Here is a 20,110-nt window from a genome sequence, read left to right as displayed (position 1 = left end):
AACTTCTGCCTCCTTGTAGAACTCCCTCATCATGGAAGAGGAAGCATGAGCTCTTTGAAAAGCTACACATCATTTGGAGACTCTTGCATCCTTCAGCTCCTGCAGAATGAAACATCACACAACAAACAAAATCTTCTTTTAAAATATTAACTACTGGCTGGGTGTGGTGGCTCATGCCTGTAATCCCAGCACTTTGGGAGGCTGAGGTGGGCAGATCGCCTGAGGTCAGAAGTTCAAGACCAGCCTGGCCAACATGGAGAAACTCCATCTCTACTAAAAATACAAAAATTAGCCAGGCATGGTGGTGCATACCTGTAATCCCAGCTAATTGGGAGGCTGAGGCACAAGAATTGCTTGAAGCCAGGAGGCAGAGGTTGCAGTGAGCTGAAATCGTGCGACTTCACTCCAGCCTGGGTGAAGCAGTGAAACTCCATTTCGTTTTTTTGTTTTGTTTTGAGACGGAGTCTCACTCTGTCACCCAGGCTGGAGTGCAGTGGCGAGATCTCGAGATCTCGGCTCACTGCAAGCTCTGCCTCCTGGGTTGACACCATTCTCCTGCCTCAGCCTCCTGAGTTGCTGGGACTACAGACACCCACCACCATGCCTGGCTAATTTTTTGTATTTTTTAGTAGAGATGGGGTTTCACCGTGTTAGCCAGGATGGTCTTGATCTCCTGACCTTGTGATCCACCTGCCTTGGCCTCCCAAAGTGCTGGGATTACAGGTGTGAGCCACCGCACCCGGCCGTGAAACTCCATTTCTAAATAAATAAATAAATAAATACCACCCAAAACACAACTTCTTTTGCAAAGTCTCTGTCTCCTTACTCCTTTCCAAAGACCACACTTCCTTGTTGAGACAAGAGAGAAGGAAAACTCAGATTTGCCCCTGTAGTAGGTTGACTAGTAGCCGCTAAAGATGTTAGATCCCAATCCTTGAAACCTGTAAACGTTATTTTATACGGAAACAGTATCTTTGCAGGTGTAATTAAGTTAAGGCTCTTGCAGTGAGGAGATTATCCTGGGCGGGCCCTAAATGCAAGGTCACACGCATTACATGTGACCTTGCCCTGACACCTTAATTTTGGCTGAGTGAAAATGAGTTCAGATTTCTAACCAACAGAACTGCGTGAGAATAACTTTCTGGGTTTTTTGTTTGTTTTTAAAGAGATCAGGTCTTTCTTTGTCACCCAGGCTGGAGTGCAGTGATGCAATAATAGCTCACTCCAGCCTCAAACTCCTGGGCTCAAGGGATGCTTCCACCTCAGCCTCTCAAGCAGTTAGGGCTACAGGGGTGCATCACCATGCTCAGGTAATTTTATTTATTTTATTTTATTTTTATTTTTTGCAGAGATGAAGGTCTCATTATGTTATCCAGGCTGGTCTCAAACCCTTGGCCTCAAGCAATTCTCCTGCCTCTGCCTCCCAAAGCTCTGGGATTATAGGCATGAGCCACTGTGGCCTGGCCCGTGACTTAACTCTAGTTACAGTCTTTGCGGTTAGGAACAGGTGGGGCAGATCCTGAGGTTTATGGTAAGCACACCTGATAGCAATAACTTAAGCATATCCTGAGAATGACCCTGTATGGCAAACACACCTGAATGTGTGTTCTGAGCTAGGGAATTGAGAAGTGGCCAAATCACAGACTCGTTTCTTGTCGATGAGGAACATTTGAACTTCTGGCGCATCCCGTGGAACACGGGCCATACAGGGGAGCAAATCGTTGGGTTTTGGGTTAAATGAAGGTTGCCAGGTGGAGCTTGTTAGCAGGAGGGTACTAAGTGCACATGCTATAGAAACTGCAGGCCTTTTGCAAGTGGCTGCAATTCTCCTGCCCAGCCCACCACCACTGGACCTGTTCACCACCACTGGACCTGTTCTCTGGTCCAGCCCGCCACTGCTGGACTCTCCCCTGTATGGAAGCCCCCAGTAAAACTCCATGTCTCATTTGCTGGCTCTGGGTCTCTTTTTCAGCCTCTTGAACCTGGTGCTATCCTCACTGGAGTTGATAGGGGTTTGGCACAACATGAGGGAGGCACATTTTATCTTGACGGTCTGAGTTCCCTGCCTTGCCTTCGAACAAGCGAGGGAGGTGGGGGTGCTAGCTCTTAAGAGAAGGGCACTACTTCTGAATGCTCAGAGGATTTAGAGGAGTCTGGGAGTTCAAAATATACCCACAGGTCCCCATCCTAAGTGCTAGAGTTCTACTAACCTTAGCGTATTGGACCTACCGTTGTCATTTAATTTTCTCTGGAGCTTGACGGCTGTATTAATTCCCAGCTCAGGTCTTCAGCTTTTTCTGCCTTCTTGCTGTAGGGAATGAAAGCCTCTTTGTAAGCTTTCACATTTGGCTTTCATTGCCTGTTAAATGCCTGCAGTTTTTTATTGTCTTTTTCTAACATATCCATGAATTTAGCAATAGTCACTCAATTCCATTATAGTCACTCAGTTTCCATAATAGAAATAGTTACTGTTTCTCCTATACTTCCCAAATGCTAAATACATTGAACCAGCTAGTGAATTCCCCCTCCATGTCTATACAACCCTAATTCATCACCGGTAAGAGGTTTTTTTGTTTGTTTTTGTTTTTTTTCTTTTGAGACGGAGTCTCACTCTGCTGCCCAGGCTGGAGTGCAGTGGCGTGATCTCAGCTCACTGCAACTTCTGCCTCCTGGGTTCAAGCGACTCTCCTGCCTCAGCCCCCTGAGTAGCTGGGATTACAGGCATGCACCACCACCATGCCCAGTTAATTTTTGTATTTTTAGTAGAGAAAGGATTTTGCCACGTTGGCCAGACTGGTCTCGAACTCATGACCTCAGGTGAACCACCTGCCTAGGCCTCCCGAAGTGCTGGGATTACAGGTATGAACCACCGCACCCAGCCACTGGTAAGAGTTTTAACAATCGGACCTCCACCTTGTGCTAGGTGTTGTCTCTGATCCTTCTATCACCAGTGATGAGGTCCTTATGGCCAACAAGGTGGTGAGTAATCCAGGTTTAAAATCCCATCTTACCAACTGCATTTTTGGGCCATTCCTAACACCAATTCCTTAGAAGGAAGAAACACTGAACAGAAGGAAAGCCCGAAAGCTATATAGTCTGACAAAGCTTCAACCAATCCATGGGGACCTCTGGAACATACATAACCCATCAGTGTTTCCCATGGTGGGCCAAAATGGCCAAACTTTTATACCCATGCCTTGCTCAGTCACCTCACATGGGCTGCTCCAAGAGGGGCAAGGCCTTGGGTAAGGCAGCTCTCTACATGACTAGGGCAAATCTTAAAGGAGATGACAGCTAGAATTTGTCTGTTGGCAACACCCCCATCAATTGAGGCAACTAGTCCTCCTTGAAGAGGGATATAGTGCAGCATATTCATGTCTACTGCAGATAACATGCCAGTCATTTTATATAAGTCATCTCACTTGATCCTCACCATAACTATCAGACATTCATACTACAGATAAGGAAATTGAAGCTCAAAGAGGCTAAAGAACTTTCCCCAAGAATTAGCTTCCAGAACTGGTATTAGAACCTAAACCTATGTCCCTCTTATTTCATACATGAATATAGATTTCTGAAGAACATCTAATAGAGTCCTTGAAAAAGAAATGGGTAATGTACCAATCAGGCTCACAACAGAAAATAGCACAATTAGATAATTCAAGGAGGTGTTTTTTCGGGTTTTGCTTTGTTTTTTCACAAAGGGATGATTTTCTTCTTCTTTGAGAGAGAATCTAGCTCTGTCACTAGGCTGGAGTGCAGTGGTGAGATCTCAGCTCACTGAAACCTCTGCCTCCCAGGTTCCAGCGATTTTCCCGCCTCATCCTCCTGAGTAGCTGGGACTATAAGCGTACCATGCTCAGCTAATTTTTGTATTTTTAGTAGAGACAGGGTTTCACCATGTTGGCCAGGATGGTCTCGATCTCTTGACCAGCGATCCACCTCTTGACCTCGTGATCTGCCTTCCTCGGCCTCCCAAAGTGTTGGGATTACAGGCATGAGCCACCGCACCTGGCCAGGGATGATTTCATTTTATTTATTTTTTATTTTTTGGTAACAGGCTTCATTCACTTTATTTTTCTTGTATAAAAACCCTATGTTGTAGCCACAGCTGGGGCCTGGGTCCGCTGCACGGAGACTCTGGTGTGGGTCTTGACAAGGTGGTCAGGAATTCCTGATAGGGAGACTTGGTAAACACAGTCTCCTTCCAGAGGTCAGGGGTCAGGTAGCTGTAGGTCTTAGAGATGGCATCGAAGGTGGCCTTGGCGAAGTTGCCCAGGGTGGCAGTGCAGCCCCGGGCTGAGGTGTAGCAGTCATCAATACCAGCCATCATGAGCAGCTTCTTGGGCACAGGCGCTGAGACGATGCCAGTGCCCCTGGGTGCAGGGATGAGGGGCACCAGCACAGAGCCGCAGCGGCCTGTCACGTTGCAAGGGACGGTGTGGGGCTTGCCGATCTTGTTCCCCCAGTAGCCTCTGCGCACCGGGACAATGGAGAGTTTGGCCAGGATGATGGCCCCACGGATGGCAGTGGCCACCTCCTTGGAGCACTTAACACCCAGGCCGACGTGGCCATTGTAGTCCCCGATAGCAACAAACGCCTTGAACCTGGTGCGCTGGCCAGCACGGGTCTGCTTCTGCACGGGCATAATCTTCAAAACCTCGTCTTTGAGAGAGGCCCCCTATCCCGGCCCGCGGGATCGTCAGAGCAGGCCCTGGAGGAGGGGGTGGGAATTTGGGGAACAAGAGACACGAGAAATGGAGACAAGACAGTGCTCTGATCAAGTCTCATTTAATGGCGGTAATGCACTGCCTTATATACACTTGGAGGGGAAGGGGTTGGGCTAAGGCGGAAATGATCTCATTGCCGAGGGCGTGGCCAGGTTGGTTTCGGTTTCTCCGGTCGGATGTCATGTTGCGCTTGCGCTATCAAGTAACAATTTTCCCGGGCGCGGGAAAAGTGAGTGAAGAAGAAGCAGGAAGAGCGCCATCTTTAATGAGGTATTAGTACAGGGGAAAAAAGGCAAAGATAGGGAGGAGGTAGAAGGTGGAAATGAATAGAGCTCAGGCGTTTTAATCGTTAATTATTATTTGCTATGGCTGGGGCGTGCAGCTCCAGACAGGTCCCCCTTTTTATATTTTTATGATAAGAAAACCCCTCGGGAACTGCGCCTGTCTTAGGTTGGGTCAACTCACCCCCACCTTCTAGGCCCGTCATGGGATAAGGCAGCAGCAAGGGTGGCCCTCCTGTCTTAGGCTCCGATGGAGATAGTGTCCTCTTACCCGTCATTGACTGTCCAGTTCAGCACACAGGGGAGGTGGTCTTATTAAGGTAAATAAGACTCACCATTTTCAGTCATCTCAAGGCGATGATAATGGACCTGTATAGGTTTGGCCTGGAAGGCCTCGATTTGTTGTCTGACAAATGCCATAAGCTTATTAAGGATTATAGGCCCGAGAGTGAGGAAGAGTAGAAGAGTGAGTAAAGGACCAAGAAATGGCAGGAGATAGGGGAGAAGTCCATCGAGTCCAGTCCATAGTGGATTGGCGGCCAGGCCTTTTCTGCGCTTTTCTAGTTCTTCTTGCAAAGTTTTTATCTTATCTCTGACGATTCCGGATTTGTTGGCGTAAAAACAGCACTTTTCCTGTAAAGCCAAACATATCCCTCCCTGTTCTGCTGTTAACAAATCTAGACCTCTTCTATTCTGGAGAACTACTTCAGCTAATGAGTCCACTTGGTCTTGTAAATCTTGTATAGTACTGGATAAGGTCTGTACATCTGAAATTAATTGATTGGATAATTTAGTATATTGGGTTAGTGAGACTCCTAGGCCTGTGGCTCCTGTAGTAAAAGCAGTGGTGATTCCTAGTCCAGCCAACAAGGGAATAAATTGTATGGCTCGTTTCGGTCTATAAATAAAATGTTCAATAGCGGGGACGGGGATAGGTTCATCTCCAGGGATGATATCAATGTCGGGGAGAAGAGTGGCCAGAACACAAAGCCCTGTCCAATTTGTAGGTAGATACGTATATGCCATGTTGTTTCCACAAACGAAAACCGAGCCATTTACAGCACACAAAGTGTTGGTGGCATTGATTATGGAGGTACAGTTGTCAAACACAACATAGCCTAAATCAATTTCTTTAGTGTTATTATATGATGGTGAAAAGAGGCAAGAGGAATTAGAAAACGTCATCGGTTGAACTAAGGGGGGGGGTAATAGGACAGGAATTATTTACTAAGGATTCATTTGAGTAATTGACATAGGACAATGAAAGGTTAGGTATAGCTAAAGGAATAGGGGGGCCCATTTTAAGGCAAAGCCAACAATCGTGGGCCAGGCTTGTATTGGACATTTGAAGTAAATTGTAAGTAGCATTGAGGATATCAAAAGTTTGAGCATCGAGCCTAAAATTATCTCTAAGCTCAGGCAGGGCTAAAGGGTGATATTGAAGTTCAGGATATGAAGCTTTATGAATTTCTTCTAATTTTTTCTGGACGGTTTTAATTCTTGCAATATCTAATGGGCCTCCTCCATCAGAAATGTGAATGGGGGCGGTAGTGCTCCAACAAACAGGCTTTCCTTTTTGGCCGTTACAAGGAGATTGTACAAGTTTATTAGTGGATCCTAATACTTGTACGTCATTGATGCCTCCTGTTTGCGTTTTCAGTAACGTGGCCATATAATATGTTCTATTTCCTGATTTGCATTGTTGATAGGAGGTATAACAGGAACTATGTACAGAAGATTGGAAAGAGCTACAAGGGCATTCTAGGAGCGGCCCGCTAGGTGAGGTATCTCTTGGGGTAGACTTACATTTCCATAACTGGTTTGGCATTAGGTAAGCTGTCTTGCCCGTGCAGGTCACCTGGGTGATTCTATCTGACGGAGGTTCAGATATTTGTCCCCCTCTGCAGTCACAAGGCTGGCCGTATTGTTTTCGTAATAATTCTCTTGCCTTACGAGGGTCACCAAAACCTGCATAGACTGTCACTATGTTATATAGAGCAATTATTCTCCAAAGGAATTTCATGTTAGGCTTCATTTTCTGAAAAACAAAAAGGAAAGAACTTCTCAGGGAGATTTATCTTCCCTGGACTGACAATGGTTATGATTTATTTGTCTTACCAATCTTTCAGGCAGCCATCTGGCTGCATCATTTTTTGTGAGAAGATGCATACTGAGCCTCTTCCCCAAATTAAAACTGGATTGGGGCCATGCCATGAACTATCAAGTGGATCTTTCCATTTTACCATTGCAAACTGTTTTTGAGATTCAGGATGCCAGAAACGGTCGGCAGCCGATTTTCCATGACTGTCCAAATTTAAAAAATTAAGGATAAACAGGGCATGATTGAGTATGTTTCTGGGGGTACCCTTCACGGGGTACCAGCTCCCCCCTTTTAATTTTGTGATAATAGTTTTTAATGACAGATGAGCTCTTTCTACTATACCTTGTCCTTGGGGATTATAGGGAATGCCTGTGGTATGTTTAATTTGTAGGGTATTACAAAATTGTAAGAAGGTTTTGGCTATATAACCGGGGCCATTATCTGTTTTGATCTGTTTGGGTATTCCTAAAATAGAAAAGCAGTGTAATAAATGAGCTATGACATGTTTGGTGGCCTCTCCTGTTTGGAGAGTTGCACTGATGAATCCACTATAGGTGTCTATGCATACATGGATATATTTTAGTTGACCGAATTCTAAGTGGTGAGTAACGTCCATTTGCCAAATTTCGTTGGGGATGAGTCCTCGGGGGTTAACTCCTAGATGGGGAACAGGTAAATATGTTATGCAGTTGGCGCATTGTTTAACTATTTGTCGAGCTTGTTCTCTGGTAAGTTTAAACATAAGTCTTAAGGTTTGGGCGTTTAAATGATGTAAGGCATGTGCTTTTTGCGCTTGTTGCAAATTGTCTGTAGTGACTGTGGCTATGGTTTTTGTTGCCGTGTCGGCTGTTGCGTTACCTTGTGTTAAAGATCCCGGTAATCCTGAATGTGCTCTAATATGCCCAAGAAAAAAGGAAGTAGTCCTTTTTTGGATAAGTTGTTGACATTGTAAAAATAGGTTAGCTGTGTCTGAAATATGTTTAATTTGAGACACGGTCTCTAAGAGGGGTATTGAATGAGCCAGGTAGGCGCTGTCTGTATAAATGTTAAGTGGCTGACAAGGAAAAGCTGATAGTGCTGCAATTATAGCTTGCAATTCGACCAGCTGAGCTGATGTATAAGTGGTCTGGAACTTAACAACTACATTATTGTAAGTGTAAACGGCAAGTCCTGTGGAAGATCCATCAGTGAAAATTAGTAATGCGTCATTGAGAGGTTCTTTACTGGTAATATGGGGAAACACAAACGCATGAAGTTTGCAAAATTGAATGAGTTTGTTAGGTGGGTAATGGTTGTCAATCGTGCCAGTGTAAGAAGCGCAAGCAATTGGCCAGGCTTCCGTATTTTGTAACAGCCAATGAATGTGTGATTGAGTGTAGGGCTGTATAATGGTAGAGGGTTCTATTCCAAAGTATTTTCTACTGTTTTCTCTTCCCAAGATAATTAGATCAGCTATGGCATCATAATAAGGCAACAAAACCTTTTTAGGGGAGGAGGGCAGGTGTACCCACATAATGGGATTGTTCTGCCAAAATAGGCCAGTAGGGGTTATTGTTGTGTTAAAAATAAGGAATATTAATGGCTGAGAATAATCAATACTGGTAACAAATTGTGTTGCAATGGCATGTTCTACCTGTTGGAGTGTTATTAACGCTTCTTTAGTAATGGACCTGGGGGATTTTGGATTAGAGTCTCCTTTTAATATATCGAAAAGAGGTTTTAACTCTCCTGTGGTGAGCTTTAAGTACGGTTGAAGCCAATTTATGTCTCCCAGTAATTTTTGGAAATCATTTAAAGTTTTTAAATGATCACGACGTATAACGGCCTTTTGATTAATGATTTTGGGTCCATTAATTTGGAAACCAAGATAGGTGTATGGATCTTGTAATTGTACTTTTTCTGGGGCTATTTGTAGTCCGGCTGCTGTTAACTCTTGTTTGAGTTGGGCGAAGCACTGTAAGACTTGTTCGCCAATTTCTCCTGCTATTAAAATATCATCCATATAATGTATAATATATATTTGTGCCCATGTTTTTCTGACTGGCTCTATAGCGGCAGCTACATATTTTTGACACAAGGTAGGACTATTGGCCATACCCTGAGGTAAGACTTTCCATTGATAGCGCTTCATTGGTTGTTTAAAATTTGTAGATGGAAGACTAAAGGCAAATCTTTTCTGGTCAGCAGGGTGAAGGGGAATTGTAAAAAAGCAATCTTTAAGGTCAATAATGATTTTAAAATATTTTTGAGGAATCGCAACCAGTGAAGGCAATCCTGGTTGTAAGGCACCCATAAGGATCATAGTGATATTTACTGCTCTTAAATCTTATAAGAGTCTCCATTTACCAGACTTTTTTTTAATAACAAAAATAGGTGTATTCCAAGGGGAATTACTTTCCTCAATATGTCCTGCTGCTAGTTGTTCCTGCACTAACTGTTGGGCAGCACTTAGTTTATCATTGAGTAAAGGCCACTGATCAACCCAAACGGGCTCATCTGACTTCCAAGTAATGGGGTCAGCGCACCTTTGGGGTGCAGGTATGTCAGTGGCCTGAGCTAAAAATTTCCAAACCCCTTTTTATCAAGTTGTCCTGAAACCAGTATAGGCTGTGGGATACCGTTTTCTCCTTTTCCAAGACCTTTACCAGGGGTGTATCCTTGAGTTAACATTTGTGCAGTAACTATATCATTTGGACTACACATTATAATTTTCATTTGAGAGAGCAGATCTCGCCCCCAAAGGTTAACAGGTAGGTAAGGGATGACAAATGGCTTAATGAGGCCTGAATTGTTTTCTTTATCTGTCCATGTTAGGTATTTAGAACTTTGTTTAGGATTACTGCTTTGTCCAATTCCTCTCAAGTGAGTTAAAGTTTCTGTAGTAGGCCAATGAGAGGGCCAATCTTCCTGTTTAATGATCGTTACATCAGCCCCTGTGTCTATTAGTCCAGTGAATGCCTTCCCGTCTAACCATAAGGTTAGAGAGGGTTTTTGATTTGTAATTGGTTGCACCCAATATATCTCTGATGATCCGAAACCTTTTATATTTCTATTAGAGTGTTGGATATTATTATCTGTTTTAACCAAAGGTAGCAGGATTAACTGAGCTATTCTAACTCCTTGAGGGACAGTAATAATACTATCAATAGCTCTGGCCATAATTTTAATTTCTCCTTCATAATCATTATCGATAACTCCAGGGAGGACTTGTAAGCCTCTCATGGTGACACTACTTCTTCCTAAAAGTAGCCCAAAAGTGTTAGGTGGTAAGGGTCCATATATTCCGGTATTTAAGGTTTGCGGTCCCATTTCAGGTGTTAGTATTGTGTGGGAGGTGGAACTGAGGTCCAATCCTGCACTTCCTGGGGTTGCTCTACTAAGTTTTGAAATGGATTGCTGTTGCTGGCTGGAACAAAGCTGACTGCCCCATATGCTTGTTTCGGGGCCTGAGGCTGGCCCCTCATCCCGTTTCCCTGCCTGGGGGGTAAAGGATTTCCTTGACTGTCAGTTTTAGATTTACATTCGTTTGCCCAGTGCCTTCCTCTTTTACACCTTGGGCAAAGGCCTGGGATTATTGCTTCTGGACTTTTATTTTGGTTTTCACAGCAATCTTTTGCAAAGTGTCCCCTTTTACCGCATCTAAAACATCCCCCTTTATCTTTACCTTTGTTAATGAGGAAATCTCTTACTGTTTGGCCGCTAAAAGCGGCGGCCATTGCTAGGCCTTGTTGATATGAGGGCCCAATATCTGAACAAAGGCGAATGTATCCTGTTAAATCTGTTTTCTTTCGATAAGGTCTGATTGCCACTTGGCAGGCGGGGTTAGCATTTTCATAAGCTAACTGTTTAACATAATCTACACCCATTTCTGCATTTCCAAAGATTCTACCTGCTGTGGTCATAAGTCTATGCACAAAGTCTGAAAATGGCTCATCGGGTCCTTGTTTAACCGCTGTGAGCGAGGCCCCTGGATCTCCTTTAACGGGAAGTTTTCTCCAGGCCTTTGTAGCAGCAGCCTGGATTTGTGAGAACAGTCCAGGGTCATACTGCATTTGGGCCTGAGTGTCTGCATAATTACCTGAACCAGTTAACATATCAAAATCCCAACCGTTTCCTGCCTGTTGATTTCTTTTAGCTGTATCTCTACAATTTTCAAAGAACTCTGACTTCCAAATTAAGTGGTCTCCCCCAGAAAGAACTGCCCTAACTAAGGTATTCCAGTCTGTAGGAGTGAGCCAATTCTCAGCTACAGATTCCACTATAGCAAGAGTATACGGAGCAGTAGCCCCATACTGAGAGGCAGCAGTCTTTAACTCTTTTATAATAGTAAAATCAAATCCAGTATGATGCCTCCAAGCCTGTCCCTGTTCATCTATGGTTTCAGTGACCGGAAAAACGTCTTTGGGGGAGGAGTCTTCTCTATGTCGGCTAGCAACTAACCCCCCTCTTGGAACATGTTGTCCAGGCCGCTGAAGTGGGTGCAAGGAACCCTCCATAGCGTCTGAGTTAGGTATTTTTTCATTTCCTGTTTTTAGCTTTTGGAGCCTAATTATCAATGATTGATGTAACTCTTCAAGTTTAATCTGTTCTTCTAGTTGAGCAATTTTTTGCTTTAATTCTTCTTTGGGATCTATTGCTGCCATAACAATGGGCGCAGAAGCCTCATTATGTGTCTTATTATATGGGGGTGGGTATGAAGTAAAGGGAGGCAAATCAGGGTTGTGATATTTAGCCGCCTCTTCCTCTAAATCATCCCAATTTATATCCGATTGGTTAGGCTTATTAATTTCCTCCTCTTTTTGAAGCATCTGTAAAATTGGGTATTTTTTTTGTTTGTTTTCGTGTGGTATTTCTTTATCTGTTACAGAAGGAGACTTGATTTCCTCATGATCACTTTCGAGGGAAATGAGATCCTCCTCCGTATCTTGCGGAGGCTTTGTGAGGTTAGAGCAGGAGCTAACCTTTAAAATATGCTCTGTCTGAGCGACCGCAGCCATGACTTGCGGATCGGCTTCCTTCTTATCTATTAAATCTCTAATGAGGTTCCAATAAGAGAAGGCGGTCACCGGAATTTTTTCCGGCCCAAAAGTATTATAATAGTCCTGAAAACAATCCCCTACTCTACGCCATCTTTTAATATCAATAGTTCCTTCCTGTGGGAACCAAGGGCAAGCGTCTTTTACAAAATCAAAAAATTTAAACAAATCATTACCTTTAACCTTTACTCCTCGTATCTTTAAAGCCTCTTTTAATTGTCCTACATATATTTGATGTTGGCTTAATTCTTGTCCCATTTCGGACGCGTCACTTACCTTCGATTCTGACGCGGCAGGTTCCCGCGGTGATCGGAAGAGTTTGACTCCTTTTATCTTTGTTAGCGGTTGACCGTCCTTTGGCGTCCTCTTCCTCACGGAGTCCCTCGTTTCCAGGTCCCTGTTCGGGCGCCACATATCCCGGCCCGCGAGATCGTCAGAGCAGGCCCTGGAGGAGGGGGTGGGAATTTGGGGAACAAGAGACACGAGAAATGGAGACAAGACAGTACTCTGATCAAGTCTCGTTTAATGGCGGTAATGCACTGCCTATATACACTTGGAGGGGAAGGGGTTGGGCTAAGGCGGAAATGATCTCATTGCCGAGGGCGTGGCCAGGTTGGTTTTGGTTTCTCTGGTCGGACGTCATGTTGCGCTTGCGCTATCAAGTAACAATTTTCCCGGGCGCGGGAAAAGTGAGTGAAGAAGAAGCAGGAAGAGCGCCATCTTTAATGAGGTATTAGTACAGGGGAAAAAAGGCAAAGATAGGGAGGAGGTAGAAGGTGGAAATGAATAGAGCTCAGGCGTTTTAATCGTTAATTATTATTCGCTATGGCCGGGGCGTGCAGCTCCGGACAGCCCCCAAGAAAAAGTCAATGATCTCAGATTCCTTAATGGGCAAAGAGAAGAGGTAGATCTCCTCCAGGGACTTGATTTTCATGTCCTTGACCAAGCGGCCCAGCTTGGTGACGGGCGTCCACTCCTTATCCTCGGCCTTGCCTCCACGAGCTCCGCGGCCTCGGCCCCGGCCCTGTCCACGGCCACGACCCCGGCCCCGGATGCCACTGCCAAAACCTCCGTGGAAGCCACCGCGGTTCCCCATCCCAGGGCCACAGGGCCTCCGGGCCCCCCGCTGCACCGGCGTCATCTGCCATTTGGTGTTCTCTCGGAGAAGCCAGGGATGATTTTAAAGTGTCATGTTCTAACTGAGGTCTGAGGGGTGTTGGTAGACCAGTGGCAGGCAGCTGAAAGAACACTCAAGGAATCATATAGGGAGTTTTGATATGGTTTTTTCTCTCTGAGCACGAGTAGGCTTGGGCACAAGGTGTGGGCACAAGCTGTGGGTGCAAGCTGTATGTTTAGCATCAGCTGGATAGTTACACCTTTTACAGACAACAATGGCTCTGAGCCAAGCATGAGCACACCTGGTTACCTAATTTGCCTCACATGGCATGGTTACATAACGTGCAGTGTTGTGCATCTGTGCTCCAAACCCGCTGAGTCATGCTGTGCCAGAAGGCCACCTCAGCCTATTCCCAACTAAAGCACAGCCATTGCCCTTACACTGCACCCCCTAGGCCAAGGCCATCCTCTGGGCAGGGACACATGCCCAGAGACTGGAGCCCTGAATCCATAACCCACAACAACCATACGGAGAGCAATAGCTCACTACTAGGATCCCAGCTATGCTACTTTTGACTATTAGGGCCCAGCATTGGCCAGAACCCAGGGATGCCCACCCTGCAGGGGATTGTCAGTAAGGCTCTTGACTGCCTTAATCTCCCATGAGACCCCTTGAAGGGCTGCTGTTATGTTCTGCCAATTGTCAGGAATAAAGGTACCACATTGTGTTCCTAAGAGAGCACAGGTGCCTCCTTGGACAGCAGTCATTATGTCTAAGGCCATTCAGTTTTGCAACACCACCTTTCTGATCTGATCAACCTCATCTGTTAACAGGAGGAGGACCACTTGGGTGTGATTCGGAGCCCGAGCAGTGTGCTCTGCAGGAGCAGTAACTTGTGCTTCTACAGTTATGACACCCACTCCAAGAATAGTCATTGCCAAGGGGTAGAACCACCAGGGGGATCGTTGCACTGGCAAAAACTGAGAATGTAGTGCCTCCCAGTTTTGTGGGATGGGCATCTGGGAAGAACAGTGGCAGGTACATAAGACCACCCCTAGGCACAATATTCAGTCCAGTCCACTGGTAGGTAAGGATACCCTGTGTCACCACAGACCCATAAACTTCCAAGGGGCACAAAATCCATCGGGGCCTGATCTTGTCTACTTGCTACCTGGTTAAGGGCACTCGCCGTATCATTACTTGTTGTGTAACACTGGGTAGTGGTCTCCATTTAGGGTATGCCTGAGCACATGCTGGGCATTTCTGACAAGCCTCCCAAATATCTTGCATGGGCAGGGACAGACCCCAATGCTTATTGACCTGTTGCATTAGTTTACTCCTAGTTTCCAGTGTAGCCAGAAGGCCACATCTCAAGTAGATGCTGTCTCTAACCATCAGACCTTGGCCAAAGCATCTGTCTCATCATTGCCAGGGGTGGCAAAAGGCATACGGCCTGACAGATGATAGTTACCTCTTTCTGATGACCCATTTCCTAGAAGTCTTGCCACATGGCTTAGCCCCATATGGGTCGGTGGCCAACTAGCCACTTCTGTATTTTCCAGGTAGTTAATCACAAGGTTAAGCCTCAAAAGACCGCCCAGCTATTGGTACAGATTACTGTAGGTGTCACCTCCTTGGTGATCACCATCCATACTGCTCTAAGTTCAGCCCATTGACTACTCTGTCCACCCCTGGTTTCAAATCACATGGTAATCAGGCAGCAGTAGCATCTCGGCTAGACCCATCTGTGTATCATACCCCATTGGGAATGGGGAGACGTCCTTCCTTAAATGGTGAAGGTTCAGGGTCTAAGGGTGCCTCAGGCCCCATGGCTCTAGGCCCCATGGCCTTTTCTTGCATTAGAACTACAGGTCCCAAGACCTCTTGCAATTCTACTGCTAAGGGACTTGTACTCGGCGTACTCCACTGCTCCAAGTAGGCGCCCCACTTTGCCAAAGTGGATGTCTACACCATCCCAGTCCAGGGGGGTTGTTATCCATGAATATATCCATCCCGCTCTCAGGTAAGTTATCCACACGATGACTGTAGCCCGTCTCCGTTCTGCCATGCTCTTATGAGCCCTTACTAACTGCTTTCACCATCCAGGGGGTTGTTATCCATGAACACACTCATCCCACTATCAGGTAAGTTGTCTGCACGATGACTGTAGCCTGTCCTGCCATGCTTTCATGAGCCTGAAGGGCAGCATATACAGTTACTGACTGCTTCTCTATCAATGAGTACTAGAGCTCAACTCCTTTCCATAGTTGGGATGAAAAGCCTACTGGCGTTCTCAAGCTCTCCATGTGCTGCTATAGGCCCAGCCAAAACTATCTGTGGTCACATGCACATCAAGTTTAAATGGGTGCCCCTGGTTAATTACCAGTAGGGCCTGTGCCTGCTGAATAGCCTGCCAGGCTGCCAGAAAGGCTGTCTCAGCCTCATCGTCTTAATTCTAGGCAAGGGGAGCATTGCCACTTCTAAATCTGCAAGAGAATCAGAGGTTAGCATAATATCATTAACGAGACCATGACATATGGTAAGGCTCTGCATATAGACCTGCGGCAGCACTGTGAAAGTCCACTGTCACCTTCCCATGAAGGTAAGCTGTTCCTGGCATTCTGGAAAAGAATGCATTAGCTAAATCCACCACATAGTGGTACTGTTCCAGTTCTATCATCAAAGGGTCCATCAAATCCATGATTGATGGCACAGCTGCCAAGCTGTGGAAAATATCCACCCCCAGAATATATCTGCACTGGTGTCTACCAGCACCAGCACTTGCTGTACGTTGGTGGGGGACCAGTGAATTGCTAATTTCACATGTGGCCTCCCGTCATCTGGTGTTCCCCCAGGCCGGGCACCTTGGCCAGTTCCGTCATCAAACAGAAAAGGCTTTACACCCCTGTCCGGCTGCAGCACGTAGTCTTTGAGCCAAAGCACCCACCAGGTGGGACCAGGTCATGCAGCAATGTCCTTCTTCCCCTTGGACATTTTCTGGAATTGGTGCTCCGGAGACAGCTGTCTCCACAAAGTTAATAGTACTTCATTGGGCTGCTTATTAATTTTCTCTCAGTCAACCCCAGCCAAAATCAAATCTACCCACATCTGTGAGCATGTCACTCATTGGGACCCCCTTTCCTCCCATCAGGGGGGGCCCCTGCAAGTGGGGCATCTTCTCCTTCTTTATGGTGCAAACCCAGACCAAGTGGGAGTCTCTCAGGCCAAGATGACGGACCCAGGCTTGCATTCACAGCAGCCTCTAATTCCTTTTCTAAGCCCTATGGCCAGGCCTCCAGGCACTCTGCCTATGCCTGGAGGTCCCCATTCATGGCAGCTTCTAACGCTTTTTCTGAGCTGTGTCACCAGGCCTGCTGGCACCTGGGGGGCCCTTACCTCTGCTGCATCCCTCAGGGACTGGGTGTGTACCTCTCCTAGTGCAGTCAAAAACACCCATTCAACTCTGTCGGGAAAGGTTCACTCCTTCTCAGTGCTCTGTGCTTCCAGCTGCTTCAGTGCCTTCTCCATGCTCTCAGGGGGCCCGTCTACCACTGCCCAGGTTTCCACTGGAGTCCATCTGAGCAGCACAGCTGCCATCGGGTACCACCCATGTTGCGGCCACATGGCTGACCTGGAATCAGTGGGGACCAAAGACTCACTCACTCTGGGATCATGTTCATGATGCCAATTGTCATGTTCTAACTGAGGTCTGAGGGGAGTCGGTGGACAAATGGTGGCCAGCTGAAAGAACACTCAAGGAATCATAGCAAGTTTTGACATGGCATTTTCTCTGTCTCTCTGGGCATGAGCGAGCTTGGGCGCCAGCCTCGGTACAAGTCATGGGCATAAGCCATGGGCACAAGCCATATGTATAGCGTCAGCTGGGTAGTTATACCTTTTACAAACAATAGTGGCTCTGTCAAGCACGAGCACACGTGAGTGGTTGCCTAAAGCGCCTCATGTAGCATGGCTACACAACGTGAGGAGTTGTGTGTCTGCACTCCAAACCTGCTTGAGTCACACTGTGCCAGAAGGCTGCCTTGGCTTATTCCTGACCAAAGTGCAGCCACTTCCCTTACACAAAGGTATAAGTAATGTGTAGGGGAGTTGAAAGTGGTAATGAAGTAACTACTTCTAGCCAGAAGAGACAGGGAAGGGAATGGCAATTGGAAATGACAAGGAGTCATTCAAAGAAGGCTGCACAACTGAAGGGAGCCAAGGGAATAAACACTCTGATCTCATCCTCCTCCCTCCCTCCAGTCTCCTACTGGGGCATTTATTGGCAACTGGAAGCCTGAAGGCATGGAGCCTTATTGATGTAGCCCATACATTTCAGCTTCCTAGGAAAAAGAAGACAGTAGAAAAGGGTGGAAAGTACATTTTACATGTTAAATGAAAGAGGTTCTGTTTCTGGAATAGTGGAGTAAGGAGCCCCCACAGACCCATTCCCCAATGAAAAACCTTAACTGGTAAAAATTATTAAGCAGTCATTTAAAGTCTCCACAAATTGGCCAGTCGTGGTGGCTCATGCCTGTAATCCCAGAACTTTGGGAGGCTGAGGTGGGAGGATCACTTGAACCCAGGAGTTTGAGACCAGCCTGGGCAACATAGTGAGGCCCTGTCTCTATTTTCACTATAATTTTAAATTTAAAACAATGAAAAAGAAAAGGAAAAGCAAATAAAGTCTCTGTGAATTGTCCCAAGACATGCAACAAATGAAGAAATGCTTATTCAAGAAAATCTACTAAATCTCAGTAATAATAACAAGAATTTGTGGCACTTGAGCCATGACCCCCTCCATTTCTCATTGCTCCCTGCCCTGCCTTCAACTTAGAGTGATGGAAGCTCCATCCAGAAGGTGTGGCCAGGAAGATGGGGCTCCCACTTCCCTCAGCTCCAAGTAAAGGGATACAGTATATTACCACGAGGAACAGGTCACCAGCATTTTTCATCATTTCCAGCTCTGAGTTGCAGAAGCTAAATTCCTGGCAAATGCAGCCAAGAGGTCAGGGGCTCTCTTCTTCCACCCAGTCCTCACTCATAAAAAGAGGCCCCTCCCAGATGCAGCAGGCTGAGGATATGGGGACTCTGATCACCCTCACTCCACCTTGCTCATAGAGAGGAGGTTCCATTCAGGAAGCAGCAAGCCTAGAAGACCAGAGGCTATCACCTCCACCCACAGTCTGAAGCCATGGCTCAGAGATTTTGCCCAGGAGGAGAGGCAGTGTATAAGAACAGAAATCTCTGAAGATCTTCCCAAAGGGACTGGCTTTACTTGAAACTAAGTGTGAGAAGTTCAAGTCTAGGGTGCTCTTGACAACAACACAAATTTTGGGGGTAAGCAGTTAGCAGGAGGATGGTAATTCTTGATAGCAACAAGCTAAGCCATAGGCCTGCTATTTTATCTGAGAGAACCAGGGAAAGAACAAAAAGAGACTTCCTGGGGTTTGAACAAACCTCAAAGACTAGCTTCAAAATTTACTCCTGCAGAGATTTGGATTTAATTAAATCAGACTGCAGCACCATTTATGCTTCAGGGCATAAATGAGCAATCAGCCAGCAACTGGCACAGCCTAAAAGCTTGGTGTGATACCAAATGAGGCAGACAGTTTAACAGGTCAGGGAAGAGACAGAGTCTTGCTGAAACCCCTGTTATTCAAGGGTAACTGGGCACATACCTAAGGCTGTATCCTTTGAGGAGTGGCACTAGAGGCTTCACACTGTGGGGGAATTAGAATTCACTAAAATATTCTGGCCAAATCACTAAGCAAACAACAAAAACAAGCCCCACAGAGGGAGAAGGGAATCAGTGCCTACAGCAGTTATGTCACTGAAAGCATCTAGTTTTCACCAAAAAATTATGAGACACGCAGAGAAACTGAAAAGTGTGATCAGCCCACAGGGAAAAATGTAGGCAACAGGAGCTGCCTGTGAGAGGGCTCTGAGGTCAGATTTAATAAAGACTTCAAAGCTACCATTATGTTCATGCATTCAATGTTCAAAGATCTTGAAGAAAAATAAACATGCTTAAAGTAGTAAAGAAAGATAAGATGATTGTCAGGCCTCTGAGCCCATGCTAAACCATCATATCCCCTGTGACCTGCACGTATACATCCAGATGGCCTGAAGGAAGTGAAGAATCACAAAAGAAGTGAAAATGGCCGGTTCCTGTCTTAACTGATGACATTCCACCATTGTGATTTGTTTCTGCCCCACCTTAACTGAGCGATTAACCTTGTGAAATTCCTTCTTCTGGCTCAGAAGCTCCCCCACTGAGCACCTTGTGACCCCCGCCCCTGCCTGTAAGAGAAAAACCCCCTTTGATTGTAATTTTTCACTACCTACCCAAATCCTATAAAACAGCCCCACCCCATATCCCTTCGCTGACTCTCTTTTCAGACTCAGCCTGCCTGCACCCAGGTGAAATAAACAGCCTTGTTGCTCACACAAAGCCTGTTTGGTGGTCTGTTCACACAGACGCGCATGACATTTGGTGCCGAAGACCTGGGACACGAGGACTTCTTCCGGAGACCAGTCCCCTGTCCTTGTCCTCACTCCTTGAGGAGATCCACCTACCACCTCAGGTCCTCAGACGAATCAGCCCAACGAACATCTCACCAATTTCAAATCAGGTAAGCGGTCTTCTCACTCTTCTCCAGCCTCTCTCGCTACCCTTCAATCTCCCCATCCTTCCAATTCCAGTTCTTTTTCCTCTCTAGTAGTGACAAGGAGACACATTTTATCCATGGACCCAAAACTCCAGCGCCAGTCACAGCCTTGGGAAGACAGTCTTCTCTTGGTGTTTAATCACTGTGGGGACACCTGCCTGTTTATTTACCCACACT

General features: G+C 46.1%; 1 pseudogene across 1 annotated transcript; it reads right to left on the bottom strand.

Moving 5' to 3' along the window:
- Positions 1–4,081: 4,081 nt before the first annotated feature.
- Positions 4,082–13,296, bottom strand: LOC126935298 (40S ribosomal protein S2-like; annotated as a pseudogene). Its single transcript, XR_007719205.1, has 2 exons — positions 12,999–13,296; positions 4,082–4,681 (listed from the first exon to the last, which is right to left on the bottom strand). The product of XR_007719205.1 is annotated as a 40S ribosomal protein S2-like (transcript).
- Positions 13,297–20,110: the final 6,814 nt, after the last annotated feature.

This window comes from Macaca thibetana, chromosome 14 (genome assembly GCF_024542745.1).
Source record: "Macaca thibetana thibetana isolate TM-01 chromosome 14, ASM2454274v1, whole genome shotgun sequence".
NCBI lineage: Eukaryota > Metazoa > Chordata > Mammalia > Primates > Cercopithecidae > Macaca > Macaca thibetana.
This window is presented reverse-complemented; position numbering and strand designations above follow the sequence as displayed.